Raw genomic sequence first — 19,325 nt, 5'->3', positions numbered from 1 at the left:
GCTTTCCATTTTTTTTTTTTTTGTTAGAACAGGACAATATTTGGCTGAGATACAACTATTTGGAAATTGAAAATCTGAGGGTGCAAAAAAATCTAAATGTTGAGAAAATCACCTTTAAAGTTGTCCAAATTAAGTGCAATATTACTAATGAAAATTAAGTTTTGATATATTTACGGTAGTAAATGTACAAAACATCTTCATGGAACATGATCTTTGTTTAATATAATGAAAAACTGCTTATTTTTGGCTATTGCTACAAATATCCCCGTGCTACTTAAGAGGGTCACTTAAGCAGTTTTAAAAAAAAATTAATATAAGCAGTTTATTTTGGACATTGCAACACATGAACAGTTCAGCCATTCAACTTTGGCACATAAACTCATTAATTCTATTCCTCACAACCTTCACCTGTGACTCTTAACTTATGCTACTATAGTACTTTGAAATACCATGGTATACAGTACCATAGTATTACCATATGGCTTCACCAATACTTTGTTTGCAACAAAATGGCATATCAGCATTTTGGTCACTCACACACACTTGCACACACACGTCTGACAGACAGACCAGCGCGCAACACACACACACACACACACACACACATCGTCTCTCCATGATCTCAAGCTTCTCCTGAGGAGATTTCAGAGAGATTTAAAGAGATTCGCTCACCTGGAGAAGACAGAGACAGAGAAAGCGCGGAGCAAAAAGTCCGGGAGACGCGGAGAAAATCACTGAGCGACAGCAGCGCGTTCCGCCACGGCGGTGTGTGTGTGTGTGTGTGTGTGTGTGTGTGAGAGAGAGAGAGAGAGAGAGAGAGAGAGCGCGCACAAAAGCAGTCCTGAAATGACAGAGCGCAGGATCGCACTGGTCTCTCCACCGCGCGTATCCAGGGTTTGGATACGCTGAGCGCACGCGCTCTTGTGTGTCAATGTGTGTGCGCGCGCGTGTGTGTGTTTTGTGTATCTTGCGTCTCCAGAGTTTATGCTTTATCCTCAGTTCAGGTGGTGTTCGCGTCTCATTAAATATGTTCTTATTATGCAAATGAGGTTTCCGCCCGCTCATATCATTAACTCTAGGTCGTTTACCGAACAGCGCCGGTGTTTGCTCACAGTTTCATTATAACGCGTTAATCATCCTTATAATACGAAGAACAGCGAAACCTTCCCAGATGTGTGTGTGTGTGTGTGTGTGTGTGTGTGTGTGTGTGTGCGTGCTCGTTTTCTTCTTGTCTCCAGAGTTTCAGAAACTCTTTTTTGATGCAAATGATGGTGATAAAAATGATTCATGCTTTCTTAAATTATGTTGTCTACAATTTCTTTAAGGGCTTTTAAGTTTTAGAGGAGTTTGTAGTCGTAATTAGTTTTAGTCCAGAGAGATGTTTAATTTGCGAAGGAAAATATGGGCATGAGTGCTTGTGGAAATGTAACTTGAGGAATAAGCTAAAACCTTCCTTTTGGACAATCCTTAAATTAAACAAAAATGAGAAATAAATAATGTTTTTGTTGTTTATGTAAGCGCCTGGTTTAGTGATTATGCCTATAGGTTTTTATTAAAAACAACAGAAGTTAAAAAAATAGTTCTTTATTGGCATCAGTGGTTCCACGAAAAACTTTTAACATTTAACTATGATAAAGAAAAAAAATTAAGGGATTTGTATTTGTGTATGTTCTTTTCTTTGTTTTGGTTTTATAATTGTACTGTCTTCCTGATTTGATGTTTTTTTTACTGTTTAATAAAAAAAGAAGTCAGGAAAAAAGATTTGCGCATCCTCCAAAGTCCCGATCTGAATCAAATGATTCGCGAACCATCAGTTCAGATAAGGACTCGGAGCGCGGATCGCGAATCATTCAAAACTTGAAATGATTCACGAACCCGGCTCTAAAGTTCCGATCTGAAGCAAAAGATTCGCGAACTCGCTCCAAAGTTCAACTCTAAATCAAATGATTCGCAAAACCACACTGAAGTCCCGATCTGAATCAAATGATTCGCGAACCATCATTTCGTAAGGACTCATTCGCCATACACGATCTGAAGTCCCGATCAAATGATTCTCCATACGCAAAGATTCGATATAAGTCAAATGATTCGCGAAGCCTGAACGATCAAAGTACGAGTTTGAATCAATCGGAGCAGGTCCAACGTAAATAACTCAATTGATTCGGTTCACCTGTTTCTCTTTTCAAGAACTTCTTCAGGAAAACTGTGATTTTTAAGGGTTTTTAAGGCTCTAAATTTTAAAAAGTCAAACTCAAGCACTTCAAGCACCTTGATTAAATCCTGTTTACATCTTGTAATTCTGACAGCTTTCTCAGAATAGTGAGAAAAATGTGAGCGGAACATAAACATTGTATTTTTTTTTTTTTAATTTGACAATATTACAATAGCATTTTTAAGCCAAATAAAAAATAAATAAATAAGACTACAAAAGTCATGATATTAAAAAAAAACCAAAAACAAAAAATCATCCAACAACATAAATAAAGTTGTAGCATTGTGAGATTACAGTTGATATTTTTAATAAAGTCATTTCATTATGAGATTCTTTGCTGTTTATGTTTGCTTATTTTTCTTTACAGTAGCGCTTGGGTTAGTGACTAGGTTTATATTGAAAACAACAGAAGTATATGATATGATCTCATTTAGAAGTTAAAAATAAAGGTTCTTTATTGGCATCAATGGTTCCATGAAAAACCTTTAACATCCATTGCACAAAAGTTTCTTTATAGTGGAAAAAAGTTCTTTGCACTCTTAAAAATAAAGGTTCCAAAAGGAATTTTTCACAGGAATGTGATTGATAAAGCATTTTTGGTTCTCCAAATAACTTTCAGTTCTTAAAAGAACCATTTTTGAAAGATGTTTTAATAATCTAAAGAACTTTTTCCACTAGAATGAAAAATAAAGGTTCCAAAAGATTTTTTTTTTTACAGTGATCCCACAGAAACACTTAAAAATAAAGGTTCTATACTGAGAACATTTAATGTCAAGGGAAACTTTCCACTGTATAAAATGCTGTAGTTGAAAACGGTTCTTTAAACAGTTCTTCTTAAAAGAACATTTTTTTCTTAGCATTAAGAACATTTTTTTATAATCTAAAGAGCCTTTTTCCATTACAGAGAACATTTAGTAGTTCAGTGGATGTTAAAGGTTCTTCATGGAAACATCAATGCCAATAAAGCTGCTTTACTTTTAATAGTGTATAAACAACTTTTTGTGCAATGCAGAAAGGAACCTTTACTTTTAAACAGTGATTAAGTCCTTGAAAATTCTAAAACTAGTGCTTGAAAAGCCTTCGAAAGTCCTGGAATTTCATTTTACAGAATCTCTAAGAGGAAGTCTCTTACACTCACAAAGGCTGCATTTATTTGAGCAAAAACACAGAAAAAAAAAAAACAGTAAAATTGCAAAATGTTATTACAATATAAAATCATATTTTTTATTTGAATATACTTTAAAATCTAATTTATTCCTGTGATGCAAAGCTGAATTTTCATCAGCTGTTACTCCAGTCTTAAGTGTCATATGATCCTTCTAATATGAATATCATTCTAATATGCTGATTTATTATTAAAATTATTAATGTTGGAAACAGTTGTGCTGCCAAATATTTTTTTGGAACCTGTGATTTATTTTTTCAGGATTCTTTGATGAATAACAAGTTAAACAACAGTATTTATTCATATAACTTTTTATTAATCTAACACATCCTTGGTAAATAAAAGTATTAATTTCTTGATCAGTACTGTATATTGTTAGAAAACCTTTCTATTTTAAATAAACACTACTCTTTTTAACCTTATATTGATAAAGAATACTAAAAAAAAGTCACAGGTTGCACACAATATTAACACTGATAATAAATCAGTACATTAGAATGATTTCTGAAGGATCATGTGACACTAAAGACTGGAGTAACAGCTGATGAAAATTCAGCTTTGCGTCACAGGAATAAATTATATTTTGCAGTATATTCAAATAAAACCCATCATTATATATTGTAATAACATTTTGCAATTTTACAGTTTTTTTCTGTATTTTTGATCACATAAATGCAGCCTCGATGAGCATAAGAAATGTCTTTAAAACTATTTAAAATCTTACTGATCCCAAACTTTTGAGCAGCAGTGATTCCTGGCGTAAAACCAGCCAATCAGAGTGGAGTTTTCTGTTTTTGTGTCAAATATGCAAAACAAGGCATAAGAGGCAGCATAATAAGGCTTCTTACATTCTGGACAGCCTTCAAGTTGGGAACGTGTATATGATGCCTAAAAGAGTGAGCGAGAGAGAGACAGAGAGAGAAAGAGAGAGAGCGAGAGCACTCAAGGGTGATGGATCGAGTGGCCGCTGTGTCTTTTCTCTGGCCATCCATATGGAATGATATCATACTCTCATCTCTAGGGTATAGAGGGGGAGGGGCCGGAGCAATGACATCAGAATATTAATGAGGCGTGACAGAGCTGAAGTCACTTTCTTTCTGGCAGGGAGCCACGCCTCTTTAATAAAGCCACGCCCACTTTGACCAGCAGCAGTAGACGGCTGTCACATTCTGTGCCTGATTTCCATCCACTTCACTTACACACACACACACATACTGACCCTTCAACACAATCACTATGTTTTGGAGCACAGAAAAGCAACCAATGCCTACAAATCAAGCCAATGTCATACACACCCTGGAGTGAGACACACACACGCACACACACAGGCTGGCGCCGCTCTTTTGCCATTGGCAGGGTGTTTTGTGAGAATTCAGATTTCTTTGGCATGCATGAAAAAGGAAGCTGTTTTACATTATTTTAAGGCTCGGACACAATCACAGCTGCTTCTGTTTTCTCTTTTCAAGCTTGGCGTGTGTGTGTGTGTTTTTCTCTGGTGGGGTGATTAAATCCAGATAAAGGGACGCGCCACATGCGCTCCGCCCGCTCGTGCGCTTTAGCATTCAGGGCGCGCGCCGCACGGGGTAATCGCGACGAGTGCACCGTCCGCTCCACAGCCACTCCCACTAATCACATTTACAACACACACACATTCATTCGCTCTTAGTCGCACACAGGTTGGCTCAGCGACACGCTTGTCATAGAAAAACCATTTTTGGTTTCCCAAAGAACCTTTTTTATCTTAATATGAAGAACCTTTTGTGCAATGGAAAGGTTGTGTGGATGTTAATGGTTCTTCATGGAGTCATCAGTGCCAATAAAGAACCTTTTAAAGGTGAAGTCCACTTCCAGAACAACAATTCACAAATAATGTACTCACCCCCTTGTCATCCAAGATGTTCGTGTCTTTCCGTCTTCAGTCGTAAAGAAATTATGGTTTTTGAGGAAAACATTTCAGGATTTTTCTCCATATAATGTACTTTGGTGCCTCGATTTTGAACTTCCAAAATGTAGTTTAAATGCAGCTTCAAAGGCTCTAAACGATCCCAGCCGAGGAAGAAGGGTCTTATCTAGCGAAACGATTGCTCATTGTTTTCAAAAATAATTTTTTTTATACTTTTTAAGCTCAAAAGCTTGTGTAGCACAGGCTCTGGGATACACGTCCACGACGCTACGTACTATTGAATCACGTCGAAAGGTCACGCGGAACTACAGACCCAGTGTTTACAAAGCGATGCTGGACGATTCTAAGTTTTTCGCCATACTCTACCTTTTTTAGCTGGTGTACACAGACAATGAACCTGGACGTGATTCGTAGTAGTGATGGGAAGTTTGGATCATTTTACCGACTCGGACCTTTGAGTCTCGTTCAGCAAAATGAACAAATCTTTTTTTGAGTCATTTCGTTCATTTTAGCAAAATATAATTAAAATGTTACGTGTTACTTCCCGAACACATCTACTGCTTACACAAACGCTGATCACACTACAAACAAGACAAAACTATAATGCTATAAGAAACAGAAAAGATTCATTCATTGTTTACCTGGGTCTTTAGTCTATGATTAGCTCACCTCACCTCTTATCTGACCAGTTTTCGGGTTTGAGTCGTTTGTTCATCACGTGACGCCCCATAAGATGAACGAACGACTCCAAAAACCCGAAGACTCGAAACAGGTGAACTAATCCAGTACAGAACCTAATAGGATGCTGCGCATGTGCGACTGAACGAATCACTCCCCCGAGACAATTCGTTCTTCCCGAGTCACATTAAAGATTCGTTCAAAATGAACAAATCATTCAGAACACACATCCCAGAGCCTGTGCTACACGAGCTTTTGTGCTTAAAAAGTATACAAATCTTTATTTTTCAAAAACAATGACCGATTGTTTCGCTAGATAAGACCCTTCTTCCTCGGCTGGGATCGCTTAGAGCCTTTGAAGCTGCATTTAAACTACACTTTGGAAGTTCAAATTCACCAATGAAGTCCATTATACGGAGAAAAATCCTGGATCTTGGATGACAAGGGGGTGAGTAAATTATTTGTGAGTTGTTGTTCTGGAAGTGGACTTCTCCTTCAATAATCTACATTCTTAAAGGTTCCTAACTGGCATTGATGGAACTCTTCCAATGCACAAAAAACTGTTTATAGTGGAAAATATTCTTTAAATCATGAATATGTTCTTGGCACCGAAAATGTTCCAAAACTGGCTCTTCTACTCTTAAAAATAAAAGTTCCATTGATATTACAGGTTCTCCATCAACCATCAATGGCAACGGTTTTATCTTTCAAATTCTAAAAAAAGACAAATAGATAAGTAAAATATACTAATAAAACAAAATGGCAATAATAAAGTGAAGCCCATGCTTAAACAAAAAGAGAAAGAGAACTCTGGCAGCAACTGCTGTGATACTCATTTTTAATATTTTAATTATATTATATGCAACTTTATACAAGCAGGGGTGTAGGTTTGATTTTGGCATTGGTGGGGACATAATGGCAGACAACAGACATTTAATCGATTAAAATGATTAAACAATTGATTAAAAACTTTCCTAAAGTTTTCAAGATTGTTTGACTACTCAAAAGAAAATATAGGACAATAGCCAGCTTAATTTGTGTTTTCCACTAGATTTTACATACATAAACAAAAATCAGTCTCTAAAACTCTCTTTTCTTTATTAAGAGTTGATTTAGACAAGGTTATTACACTTTTACCATAGTAAAACTGTTAATTTTCTTCAAAAGGTATTTGTATTTGTCAAATCAAATCAAAATCAAATCACCTTTATTTATATACCACCTTTAACAATACAGAATTATGACAAGGCGGCTGTACAGTATTAAATAGGAAATAGTACATCAACAGTGCAAAGGGCAACAGTAAACACTCAATTTTCAGGTAAAGGTAATTAATCAAATACAACAAAATAAAATACAATATTGTGTGAAGATAAAGTGAAGGTAAAGTGTCCCCAGCTAAGCAAGCCAGAGGCGACAGCGGCAAGGAACCAAAACTCCATCTGTGACAAATGGAGAAAAAAACCTTGGGAGAAACCAGGCTCAGTCGGGGGGCCAGTTCTCCTCTGGCCAGACACAGAGGACTCACCAGGTCCCGTGGTCCTGTGCCGACAGCCGTCTAGGTGACGAGGTCTTCACTGGGGATCTGTCTCTGGGGCTCATCTAGTTGATGTGGTCTCCGCTGACATTCAGGGCTGTAGAGGTCGTCTCTAGGTGCTGATCCACCGTCTGGGCTGGGTACGGACTGGATCCGGAGGACTGCAGTGACCATCCGATCTGGATACGGACTGGATCCGGTGGTTAAGGTGACCTCGGAATAAGAAAGAAACAGACTAACATAAGCGTAGATGCCATTCTTCTGACGATGCACTGAGTACATCGGGTGTTATGGGAAGTGTTCCCGGTTCCGGTTGACCTAATTAGTGCAGCCTAACAATCCATTAACAGATTTGAATTATAGAAATGTGTTAATGTGTTATGTGTAAGCAAGGTTAAAGAGATGGGTCTTTAATCTAGATTTAAACTGACAGAGTGTGTCTGCGTCCCAAACAGTGTTGGGTAGATTGTTCCAGAGTTTGGGTGCTAAATAAGAAAACGATCTGCCGCCTGCGGTTGTTTTGGATATTCTAGGTATTATCAAATTGCCAGAGCAATTGTCTATTTGCAATTTGTCTATACTTCCTTTCTATCGTTTGTACTGCCTTTGATGTTTTCTCCTGTTTAAAATAATAATAAACAAAAATAATACTTCAGACCCAAATATTCGCGAGGTCCTGATCTGAATCAAACGATTCGTGATCCCGGATTGCGAATCACTCAATTTCCAAAATGATTCATGAACCCGCTGTAAAGTTCCACTCTAAATCAAATGATTTGTGAACCCACACCAAAGATCTGAATCAAAAGATTCACGAACCCGCTCTAAAGTCCTGATCTGAATCAAATTATTCGCGAACCGGAACCATCATTACAGATAAGAACTCGGAGCGCGGAGCGCGAATCATTCAAAGCGTGAAATGATTCACGAACCTACTCTAAAGATCCGATCTGAAGCAAAAGATTCGCGAACCCGCTCCTAAGTTCAACTCTAAATCAAATGATTCGCGAACCCACACCGAAGTCGCGATCTGAATCAAATGATTCGCAAACCATCATTTTAGATAAAGATTTGGAGCACTGATCACGAATCATTCAATTCGCGAAATGATTCACAAACCCACTCTGAATTCACGAGTCAAACGATTCGCGAAGCCCCTCTGAATGATAAAAGCACAAATTTGAATCAGTCAGAGCAGCTCCAACGAAAATGACTCATTCAATTGATTCGGTTAATCTGTTTCTCTTTTCAAGTACCTCTACTGCGGTATTTTTTATATTTTACAATATACAATAGGATTTTAATGCCAAAAAATAAATAAATAAATAAGACTACAACAAGTCATGATATTTAAAAAATAAAGTCAAAATGACGAAAATAAAATTGAAGCATTGTGAGATTAAAGTTGATATATTTTTAAAATAAAGTCAAAATTACAAGAATAAAGTCACAGCACTGTGAGATTAAAGTCATAATATTTTAAAGTATATAGTAATATAGTAAAATATAGTAAAATATTGCCAGAACAAGGTTGTATCAATACAAGAATAAAGTCTCAGCTATATGAAATTAAAGAAATATGAAGATTACAAATCTGAGGAAAAAAATGAATTACTGTCAATATATGATCCTCCCATGAATCACTATAACACTAATTCTAGTGTTTTAAACAGAAAAATACTGACCGTGAGCTCTGATTTCAGAGGTTATTTCTACATTTTGATACAATAGACAAAAACAAATTACAGTGATTATATGTTAATACATAAATACATGTCAGATGTAGGTTGATAATAATTCAGCAGGAATGAGCTGGTTTGAATATTTAATATGTCATGTGAATAAAATATACAGTGTGTTCCAAGCGTCTGAGAAAATCTGGGATTCAAAAACTAATTTAAACCCAGAAATAGAAAGAACAGAACAAAAATGCTATGAAGTAAAATAAATATTGAAGACTGAAATTCAAATGTAATTAAATGAGTGTCATTAGTCGTGCGACTGAAGCTCGAGATGCATTAGAAACAACGTTCTCCAATTCATGATTATGTTGCAGTGTGCTGATAATATAATTAGTGATGAAAAATTGTGTGAAAGTTTGCAAAACACAAGCATTTCCACAGTGGTCTCAGATTTTTGTACCTCACTGTTCGAACGTCCTGTTTACAAACAACACGGGCGTCTCTAGAGTCTCTCTCGCGCTACAGTATGAAAATAATTAATCACAAAATAAACATATTTGAAGGGAAAAGCCACCTGGCAAGGAGAGAATTTATCAGTCCTAACATAAAAGCAAGTCTGGACAATGTTTTCATTCATTGCCACCTAATAAAAATTCTCCTCACCTCACATCAATCACTCAGAAACAACTTTATGTTTTCAAGCTTAAAAAAACATTATAGTTTGCATGTTTGTTTGTCTTTGTAATCCCCAGACAACATGTCAGTACGACACATTCGTAATAAAACACGAATCAACATCGTTTGCATAAAATCACATTCACAAAACAATGTTTAGGTCTATGTTTTTAAACAACGATATATGTCACTACTTTAGTATATTTGCTTACAAATAGCCTTGCCAAGTTATAGTTTACACCATTATCTGTCACATTATTTTAAAACAATTGATTTTAACAAGTCACAACAACAAAGGCACTTACTAGTGGGTGTTTTCGAAACACTGCTTCGTAAAACTTTGAAAACTTTGCGAAAAAAGGTGATTCTGAGCGCTATCAAACAGCTAAAAAAGCTTCCTAATGTCATAACTGTTTTGCCATCCAAATTTCAAAAATCCAAATTTCAAATCAGTTTTAAAAACTTGCAGACACTTTAATATCCCATCTGTATAATAAATAACAAAAAGGAAAAAATGATAAAAGTCTGATGAACCAATTCCTACATAAAACAAACAAAAGAAATATAATAAAAAAAAACGTAATTGCACTTAAAACGTAAAAACGTGTTTTTATGCATGTTTAGACTGAGTTTTCATTGCATGTACACCATTTTGACTAGAAGGTGTCACCAATGTGTGGCGTTTCGTGTGGCGAATCATTTTGCAAAGCAAATGGCTAAATTGATTCAAAGCTTCAAAAGCTTCGTTTCTCCCATTACTACTACTTGCCTTCTCATGAAACAATTTTCAGAAATCAGTCTTTTTGTTATTGGGTGAGTTTTGATGTCGTTAGTGACATTCGTGCTGATAAATCATCTGTACTCACCATCACAGCGTTGCGTTTCAAAACATCTTAGTGATGGGAAGTTCGGATCATTTTACCGACTCGGTCCTTTGAGTCTCGTTCAGCAAAATGAACGGATCTTTTTTCGAGTCATTTCGTTCATTTTGTTCATTTTAGCAAAATATAATTAAAATGTTACGTTTTACTTACCTAACACATCTACTGCTTACACAAACGTTGATCACACTACAAACAAGACAAAACTATAATGCTATAAGAAACAGAAAAGATTCATTCATTGTTTACCTGGGTTTTTAGTCTATTATTCGCTCACCTCACCTCTTATCTGACAAGTTTTCGGGTTTGAGTCGTTCGTTCATCACGTGACAGCCCCGTAATGTTAACCTATGCAGTCTGAGCCGGAAAGAGAATTGATTAGTTCATCTCTCGAGTCCTCGGGTTTGAGTCGTTCGTTCATCACGTGACAGCCCCGTAAGGTGAACGAACGACTCTAAAACAGTTGAACTAATTCCAGTACAGAACCTAATAGGATGTTGCGCATGCGCGACTGAACGAATCACTCCCCGAGACGACTCGTTCGTCCCGAGTCACATTAAAGATTCGTTCAAAATGAACGAATCGTTCAAGAACGACCCATCACTACATCAGATTCATCCGCGCAGAATCGCTGAGCCGAAGCGCGACTCACGTAACGACCAAAACAATGTTCCTCCGCGAGTTACTTGTAAATTCGTGCTTTTTTCAAAAGTTACATGGTATAGTCTTAAAACAGAACATAAAAACCTTTTGTGGCATATTTGATTTAGAAATTGCTGGGAAAAACAATATCATTTTAAAAAAAATATAGACAGATATAACTATTTGTTGCCACTGCTTCATGTTTAGTGTGGTCAGATCACTTCTATCTTCAGTGAAGTGAGTGTGTGTGTCAAAAAACATACTGTTACTATACAGTAGTTAATAAATGCAACCAATTAACCATGGTGTCCTTACACTAACCATAGTTTAACCACGGTATTTGTCGAAAAATAGGTTATTACACTTTTACCATGGTAGCGATTTGCATTTATGTATACTTTCTATTCTTTTTCTTTGGTTTTATAATTGTACTGTCTTAATGATTTGATGTTTTCTACTGTTTAATAATAAAAAAAAAAAGTCAGAAAAAAGATTTGCGCATCCACTCCGAAGTCCCGATCTGAATCAAATGATTCTCGAACCATCATTTCAGATAAGGACTCGGAGCGCAGATCGCGAATCAATTCGAGAAATGATTCACGAACCCGTTCTAAAGTCACGATCTAAATCAAATGATTCGTAACAGCGTGTGGTGTTTCGAGCGCTTCAAAGCAGTGAATCATTTTGCGAAGCAAATGGCTCAGTTGATTCAAAGCTTCAAAAAGCTCCGTTTCTCCCATTACTACTTGCCTTCTCATAAAACAATTTTCAGACATCTGTCTTTTGTTTTTGGTGAGTTTTGATGTCGTTAGCGACATTTACGCTCATAAATCATTTATAATCGTGATCACAGCGTTGCGTTTCAAAACGTCAGATTCATCCGTGCAGAATCACGGAGCCGAAGCGCGACTCATTATGTTCCTCCGCGAGTTACTTGTAGTTTCGTGCTTTTTGCTAAAATTAAATGGTGTAGTTTTAAAACAGAACATAAAAACCTCTTGTGGCATGTTTGATTTAGAAATTGCTGGGAAAAACAATATTATAAAAAAAAAAAAGAAAAAAAAAATCACAGATATAACTATTTGTAGCCATTGCTTCATGTTTAGTGTGGTCAGATCATTTCTATCTTCAGAAAAGTGAGTGTGTGCCTGTGTGTGTCATTAATCAATAATCAGTCACTGTGTGTGTGTGTGTATTTATGAATTGTGGAATCTGAACTGCTGGAATGGGACGGAAGGAGTTTTCAATTTAATTAAACAATACATTTCTTTGAAAGGCTTATGCAAATCCAATCGAATAACTAATATTAGCAGGAGCGTTTATCCATTTGTTCAGCGTTACGCAGGAGCGTGACAGACCCACAGCGCTGTAATGACCTCATGGTCAAGCACTGCATCTGGAACTGAAAGAAACGATGTTAATGAGATCACACACAGAGACCGGAGAAAGAAATGAGAGGGAGAGATTTTATATTAACTACTCCATTTACAGCCATTCACACCCGTAGCGCTGCTCTCGCATGTTTAAAGGGACAGCGAGACCCCAAAAGTCATCATTCGGTAATCATTTATTCCCCCTCATGTCACGTCAAACCTGAATGACCTTGATTTTCTTCTACTGAACACAAAAGGCAGCCTGCGTTTTCCATTCAGAGAAGGTGGGTGGTGATTTTTGTTACTGCAAAGCTCCAAAAATGCAAAAAAAGTGAACCACGAAAGTAGTTCTTGCACTATATATTCTAAGCATATCCCAGGTAACAAATTTAGGCTATAAAAACGTTGTGAAAACATTGTTTTGAAATGTATATAAAATGTTTAAAAGTCCAGTTTCCTTTTTGTTATTATAACGTTATTGAAAGGTTACAAAAATGTTTCTTTCAACATTCTACTGACGTTATTTTCACCCGAAATATGTTATTTGAATGTTTATTTTTAATATTCTAAGAACGCTAAAATGTCCAGTATTCTTGTCATGATTAGAATGTTATGTAAATGTTCCTAAAACGTTGTTTTGCAACATTCTACTAACATTGTTTAAATGTTTATTTATATTTTTCTAAGAATGCTAAAATGTCCAGTTTTCTTGTTGTGATTATAATGTTATTCAAAGGTTATAAAAAACGTACAAATAACATCATGATCTCATAACGTTTTTCTCAATGTTTTGAAAAAATTATATTTAAAACATTAATAAAGTTAAAAGAATTTTGTCCTAACATTTACATAACTTTTAAAAAAGTTTGATAGCTTTGTCAGAGAAACAAACCTAAATCTGTTATTTGCTGATAAATTCATTTGTGTTCATGTTTCACTGATTAAATAAAGTCATATGAGTACTGAATGACATAAGACTAAGTAAATCACAGAATTTTTATTTTTAGGCTCTCCCTTTAAACCAGTTGAATATTCTTACACAAAAGAGGAAAACAAAGCAGAAGCATGCAAAATGCCACAACTTTAATAAAGCGAGAGGAGATGTAGGGGGTGTAATGGCTGCAGCACAGAAATGAAAAACTGCAGTCAACTTCACGCTATTGGCTTTCAATTGATTAAGAAGGTCGTTTGAAGGTCTCTCTCTCTCTCCCTCTCTCTCTCTTTATAAAAGTCTCTTGGAGTGGAATTAGAACACCAGGCAATTAAAGGCAACCTACTGAACACACACACACTCTTACTGTTCCAGCTCATAATTTTTATTCAGCTCAATTAAAGTGTTACGATGGGCACTCTGGTCAGACACTCTGAACGCCAGAAAGAGGAGGAGGAGGTGCAAAACGATTGACATGAAGAACGTGAGCAAAAGACAGAACATAAACCGCTTTTCTTACTACTTTTTTATTATGTTTGAGAAGAGTGTGCTGGTACTTTACTAAGTCATCAGACGCACCTACACTTTCACCTGCTGGACCAGAAAACAGCTGAAATAATCCACAGATGCACAATTAGAGAGGGATGCAAGCTATAGCCTAGAAAAAACAGGTTTTCATTTCATACAGTTACACCTACAAACCACTCACTAAACCCTAGCAACTGCATAGCAGCAACCTTGCAACCCCCCACAACATTCCAGCAGCAGCATAGCAACGGCCAAGCAACCACCAACATTCCAGCAGCCACCTAGCAACGGCCTAGCAACCACTTACAACAGTTGAGCAGCTGCATAACAGCGACCTAGCAATCACCCACAACATTCCGGAAGATGCATAGCAACAGCCTAACAACCACCCGGAACATTCCAGTAGCTGCATAGAAATAGCCTAGCAACCACTCACACAGCAACAGCCTAGCAACCACCTACTATATTCCAGCAGCAGCATAGCAACCATTCACAACATTCCAGGAGCTGCATAGCAACAGCCTAGCAACCAACAACAACATTCCAACAGCCACATAGCAACAGCCTGGCAACCACTCACTACATAGCAATGGCTTAGCAATCACCCACAACATTCCAGTAGCAGCATAGCAACGGCCTAGCAACCACCCACACAGCAACAGTCTAGCAACCACCTACTATATTCCAGCAGTAGCATAGCAACAGCCTAGCAACCATCCACAACATTCCAGCAGATGCATAGCAACAGCCCAGCAACCACTCACAACATTCCACCAGTCACATAGCAACGGCATAGCAACCACCCACATTCCAGCAGCCCCATAGCAACAGCATAGCAGGCACTCACAACATTCCAGCAGTTGCATAGCAACAGCCCAACATCCAACCACAACATTCCAGCAGCCGCAGAGCAACAGCCTAGTAACCACTCACAACATTCCAGTAGCAGCACAGCAACAGCCTAGCAACCACCCACACAGCAACAGCCTAGCAACCACCTACTATATTCCAGCAGCTGCATTGCAACAGCCCAGCATCCAACCACAACATTCCAGCAGCCGCATAGCAACAGCCTAGCAACCACTCACAACATTCCACCAGTCACATAGCAATGGCCTAGCAACCACCCACATTCCAGCAGCCCCATAGCATAGCAGGCACTCACAGCAATCCAGCAGTTGCATAGCAACAGCCTAGCTACCACCCACAACATTCCAGCAGCTGCACCCATGCAACCACCCATGCAACATTCCACATAAACAAACAACAATGTAAAAATATTTTTATAGTATTATTTGTGCCATTATTACTATTATTTTATTCCAGATATGATTTAATAGCGTGCACACATGTATCTACAGTATACGTTTGTAAATGTTTTGCCAGTGTAAATCTGTTTGATCAACAGAACTGAACTACTTGACAGTGATGCACAGCAGAACAGCTGTTGGATGTTGGATGAGAGAGATGGATAGACAGAAGGACAGAGAGAGAGATTAGCCTGTTAGCGTCCCGTCACGATCTGTTGTGCTAACCAGATGATAAAGTGAACTAATTGGATCTGTTGGCACTTCGTGTTCAATTAATCAATTACTGCGGTGTGTAATGTGTGTGACTGTAGCTGCATTTGTGTACGACTGCATGAGTGTGTGTGTGTGTGTGTGTGTGTGGTTATGGAGGACAGTGAATGTGAGGCTGCATCAGACACTTGACAAAATTTTATTATCAATCCAGCAAAAGGCCATGAAATTGAAGTGTAATCAGGTTTTAATTCTAGCTGTAAAATGCTTTCTTACGAGTGTGTGTGTGTGTGTGTGTGATCAACCATATTTCTGTATTTCTGTATTTCTGTTTGAATATCAACATACAGAAGCATTTTCTGAGAAAGTGCATGTAAAAGCATCACAGATGAGAGACTGATGTTCTTCTGCCTCAGATAATCAGGCGCATGTTCTACATACATTATATCTACTCGTTTTATGAGGCTGTGTGTGAAACTAAATGACACTTTTACAGCCTTGAAGGATGCGGTAGGACGCTTGTGTCAAGCTGATCCAAACCAAACTCATCAGTGGGATCATTTCCATTACTGCTTTAACTACTATGTACTTACATCAAAAAATAAGTACAGTGAACTTAATGTGGTCATATTGTATTGCAAAACACGTTTGCTCCTATTAAGTTGGGATACGGGTAAGGTTAGGGAGAGGTTTGCTGGTATAGGTAGGTTAAGCGTGGGTTAAGGTGTAAGGGATGGGTCAACAGTGTAATTAAAAATGCAATTACAGAAATTAATTACAGATTTAATCACATGCAGGTATTTTATAAATCTAAGTACAATGTAAATACATGTATGTACACAATAAGTGCATTAAAGGAGAAGTCCACGTCCAGAACAACAATTCACAAATCATGTACTCACCTCCTTGTCATCCAAGATGTTCATGTCTTTTTGTCTTCAGTCGTAAAGAAATTATGGAAAACATTTCAGGATTTTTCTCCATATAATGGACTTCATTGGTGCCCTGATTTTGAACTTCCAAAATGTAGTTTAAATGCAGCTTCAAAGGCTCTAAACGATCCCAGCTGAGGAAGAAGGGTCTTATCTAGTGAAACGATCGCTTTAAAAAAAAAAAAAAAAAAAAATTAGTATACTTTTTAAAGCACAACAGCTGGTGTAGCACAGGTCACACTGAACTACAGACCCAGTGTTTACAAAGCGAACACGAAAAGACTAAGAAAGTGCAAGTAAGTCAAACGAACAAACAAAAAGCTACAATGATGTCGGACGATTCTGAAGTTGTAGGAGAAAATAAGATGGAGTTTTTCACCATTCTCTACCTTTTTGAGCCGGAGTACATAGACGATGAACTTAGACATGATTCGTAGTAGTGATGGGAAGTTCGGATCATTTTACCGACTCGGACCTTTGAGTCTCGTTCAGCAAAATGAACAAATCTTTTTTTGAGTCATTTCGTTCAAATTTAATTAAAATGTTAAGTGTTACTTCCCGAACACATCTACTGCTTACACAAACGTTGATCACACTACAAACAAGACAAAACTATAATGCTATAAGAAACAGAAAAGATTCATTCATTGTTTACCTGGGTCTTTAGTCTATGATTAACTCACCTCACCTCTTATCTGACAAGTTTTCAGGTTTGAGTCGTTTGTTCATCACGTGACAGCCCCATAAGATGAACGAACCACTCGAAAAACCCAAAGACTCAAAACAGGTGAACTAATTCCAGTACAGAACCTAATAGGATGCTGCGCATGTGCGACTGAACGAATCACTCCCTGAGACGACTCGCTCTTCCCGAGTCACATTAAAGATTTGTTCAAAATGAATGAATCATTCAAGAATGTGCATCCCAGAGCCTGTGCTACACAAGCTTTTGTGCTTAAAAAGTATTCAAATTTTTATTTTTAGAAAACAATGATGGATTGTTTCACTAGATAAGACCCTTCTTCCTCGGCTGGGATCGTTTAGAGCCTTTGAAGCTGCATTTAAACTACATTTTGGATCAAAATCGGGGCACCAATGAAGTCCATTATATGGAGAAAAATCCTGAAATGTTTTCCTCAAAAACTATAATTTCTTTACGACTGACGACAGAAAGACATGAACATTTTGGATGACAATGGGGTGAGTACATTATTTGTAAATTGTTGTTCTGGAAGTGGACTTCTCCTTTAAGGCCACTTAATATAAAGTGGAACCGAAGCCTCTTCTGCTCATAAAGCCTGCATTTATTTGATGCAAAGTACAGCAAAAACAGTAAAACTATTAAATATTTTTATTATTTTATTATTAAAAAAACTGTTTTCTATTTGAATATATTTTAACTGTAATGTATTTCTGTGATGCGCAGCTGAATTTTCAGCATCATTACTCCAGTCTTTAGAGTCACATGATCCTTCAGAAATCATTCTAATATGCTGATTTGCTGCTCAAAAACATTTATTATTATTATTATTATGTTGAAAACAGCTGAGTAGAATTGTTTCGGGTTTCTTTGATGAATAGAAAGTTCAGAAGAACAGCATTTATTTGAAATAGAAATCTTTTGTAACATTATAAATGTTTTTATCATCACTTTTGATCAATTTAAAGCATCTTTGCTAAATAAAAGCAATAATTTCTATAATTTAATTAAAAAAACAGACTCCAAGCTTTTGAGTGGTGTAGTATCTAATGTTACAAAAGCTGCTTTTTTTTTTTTTTTTTCCAGATAAAAAAAAAAAAAAAGATGCTGATCTTTGGATCTTTCTATTCATCAAAGAATCCTGGAAAAATGTACTCAACTGTTTAAATATTGATCAAAATAAAATGAGCAGCAAATCAGCATATTAGAATGATTGAATGATGATCTGAAGGACAATGTGACCCTGAAGACTGGAGTAATGATGCTGAAAATTCATCACAATGCAATGAGCTCAACTTTACCTTTCATTTCCAGTGTCTAAAATATTATTTGTTTGTGTGTCAAGAAATCACAGTTAAAAACAATAAAAACACTTCCTTCTCAACTCATTATTTGATTAAAAATGCTCAATTAAAACTTTTTGCATGCTTTTCCACATACTATTTCATAAAAACAAAACAAAAGCATATTTGCAGCATGCATGTTACAGTATATAGTGCGAATCACACACTTCATGTTTGTCACGTTACTGCAGACAAAGCCACATGCTTTCTCTCTTTCAGCTCTTTCCTTCTGAAAGCATAAATTCACATTTTTCTATCACATCAATGAGATGAAGCTTCCAGCCAAAGCAGATTTCATTACTGAAGCTTGTGTGTGTGTGTGTGTGTGTGTGTTGAGCAGTCAATCAATCACGTAAGAGCAGCAGCAGTGGTCTCTGGCCGTGTGCAGCGCAGGTTGTTTGTTTGAGCACGCGTGCATTCCGCTTTCTCGCTTTTTTGTCTTACAGAAGAAAATAGTTTCTTGTAATGGAGTTTGAAAAACGCAACAGAATAACAGAGAACATGCGAACTGAGACCTGAACACAACTCGGCTTTTATTACCCATGATGCAACTCCAGCAGCACGCCGCCGGTTGCAGGTTTGGGAAGGTTATTATCAACCTCGTGCAAAACAACTGATGGGTT

The 19,325-nt window shown here is 37.0% G+C and overlaps 1 protein-coding gene across 2 annotated transcripts in view; it reads right to left on the bottom strand.

The window, feature by feature from the left end:
• LOC127177623 (endothelin-converting enzyme-like 1) overlaps positions 1–780 on the bottom strand; it is a 45,437-nt gene extending 44,657 nt beyond the window's left edge. For both annotated transcript variants that reach the window (XM_051130002.1, XM_051130003.1), the window contains exon 1: positions 673–780. The gene's annotated coding sequence lies outside the window, so the exon portion shown is untranslated. The remainder of the gene's footprint in view (positions 1–672) is intronic.
• Positions 781–19,325: the final 18,545 nt, after the last annotated feature.

Source organism: Labeo rohita, chromosome 15 (assembly GCF_022985175.1).
Source record: "Labeo rohita strain BAU-BD-2019 chromosome 15, IGBB_LRoh.1.0, whole genome shotgun sequence".
Taxonomy (NCBI): Eukaryota; Metazoa; Chordata; class Actinopteri; order Cypriniformes; family Cyprinidae; genus Labeo; species Labeo rohita.
Note: the sequence above shows the minus strand (reverse complement) of the source record. Positions and strands in the feature narration are given on the sequence as shown.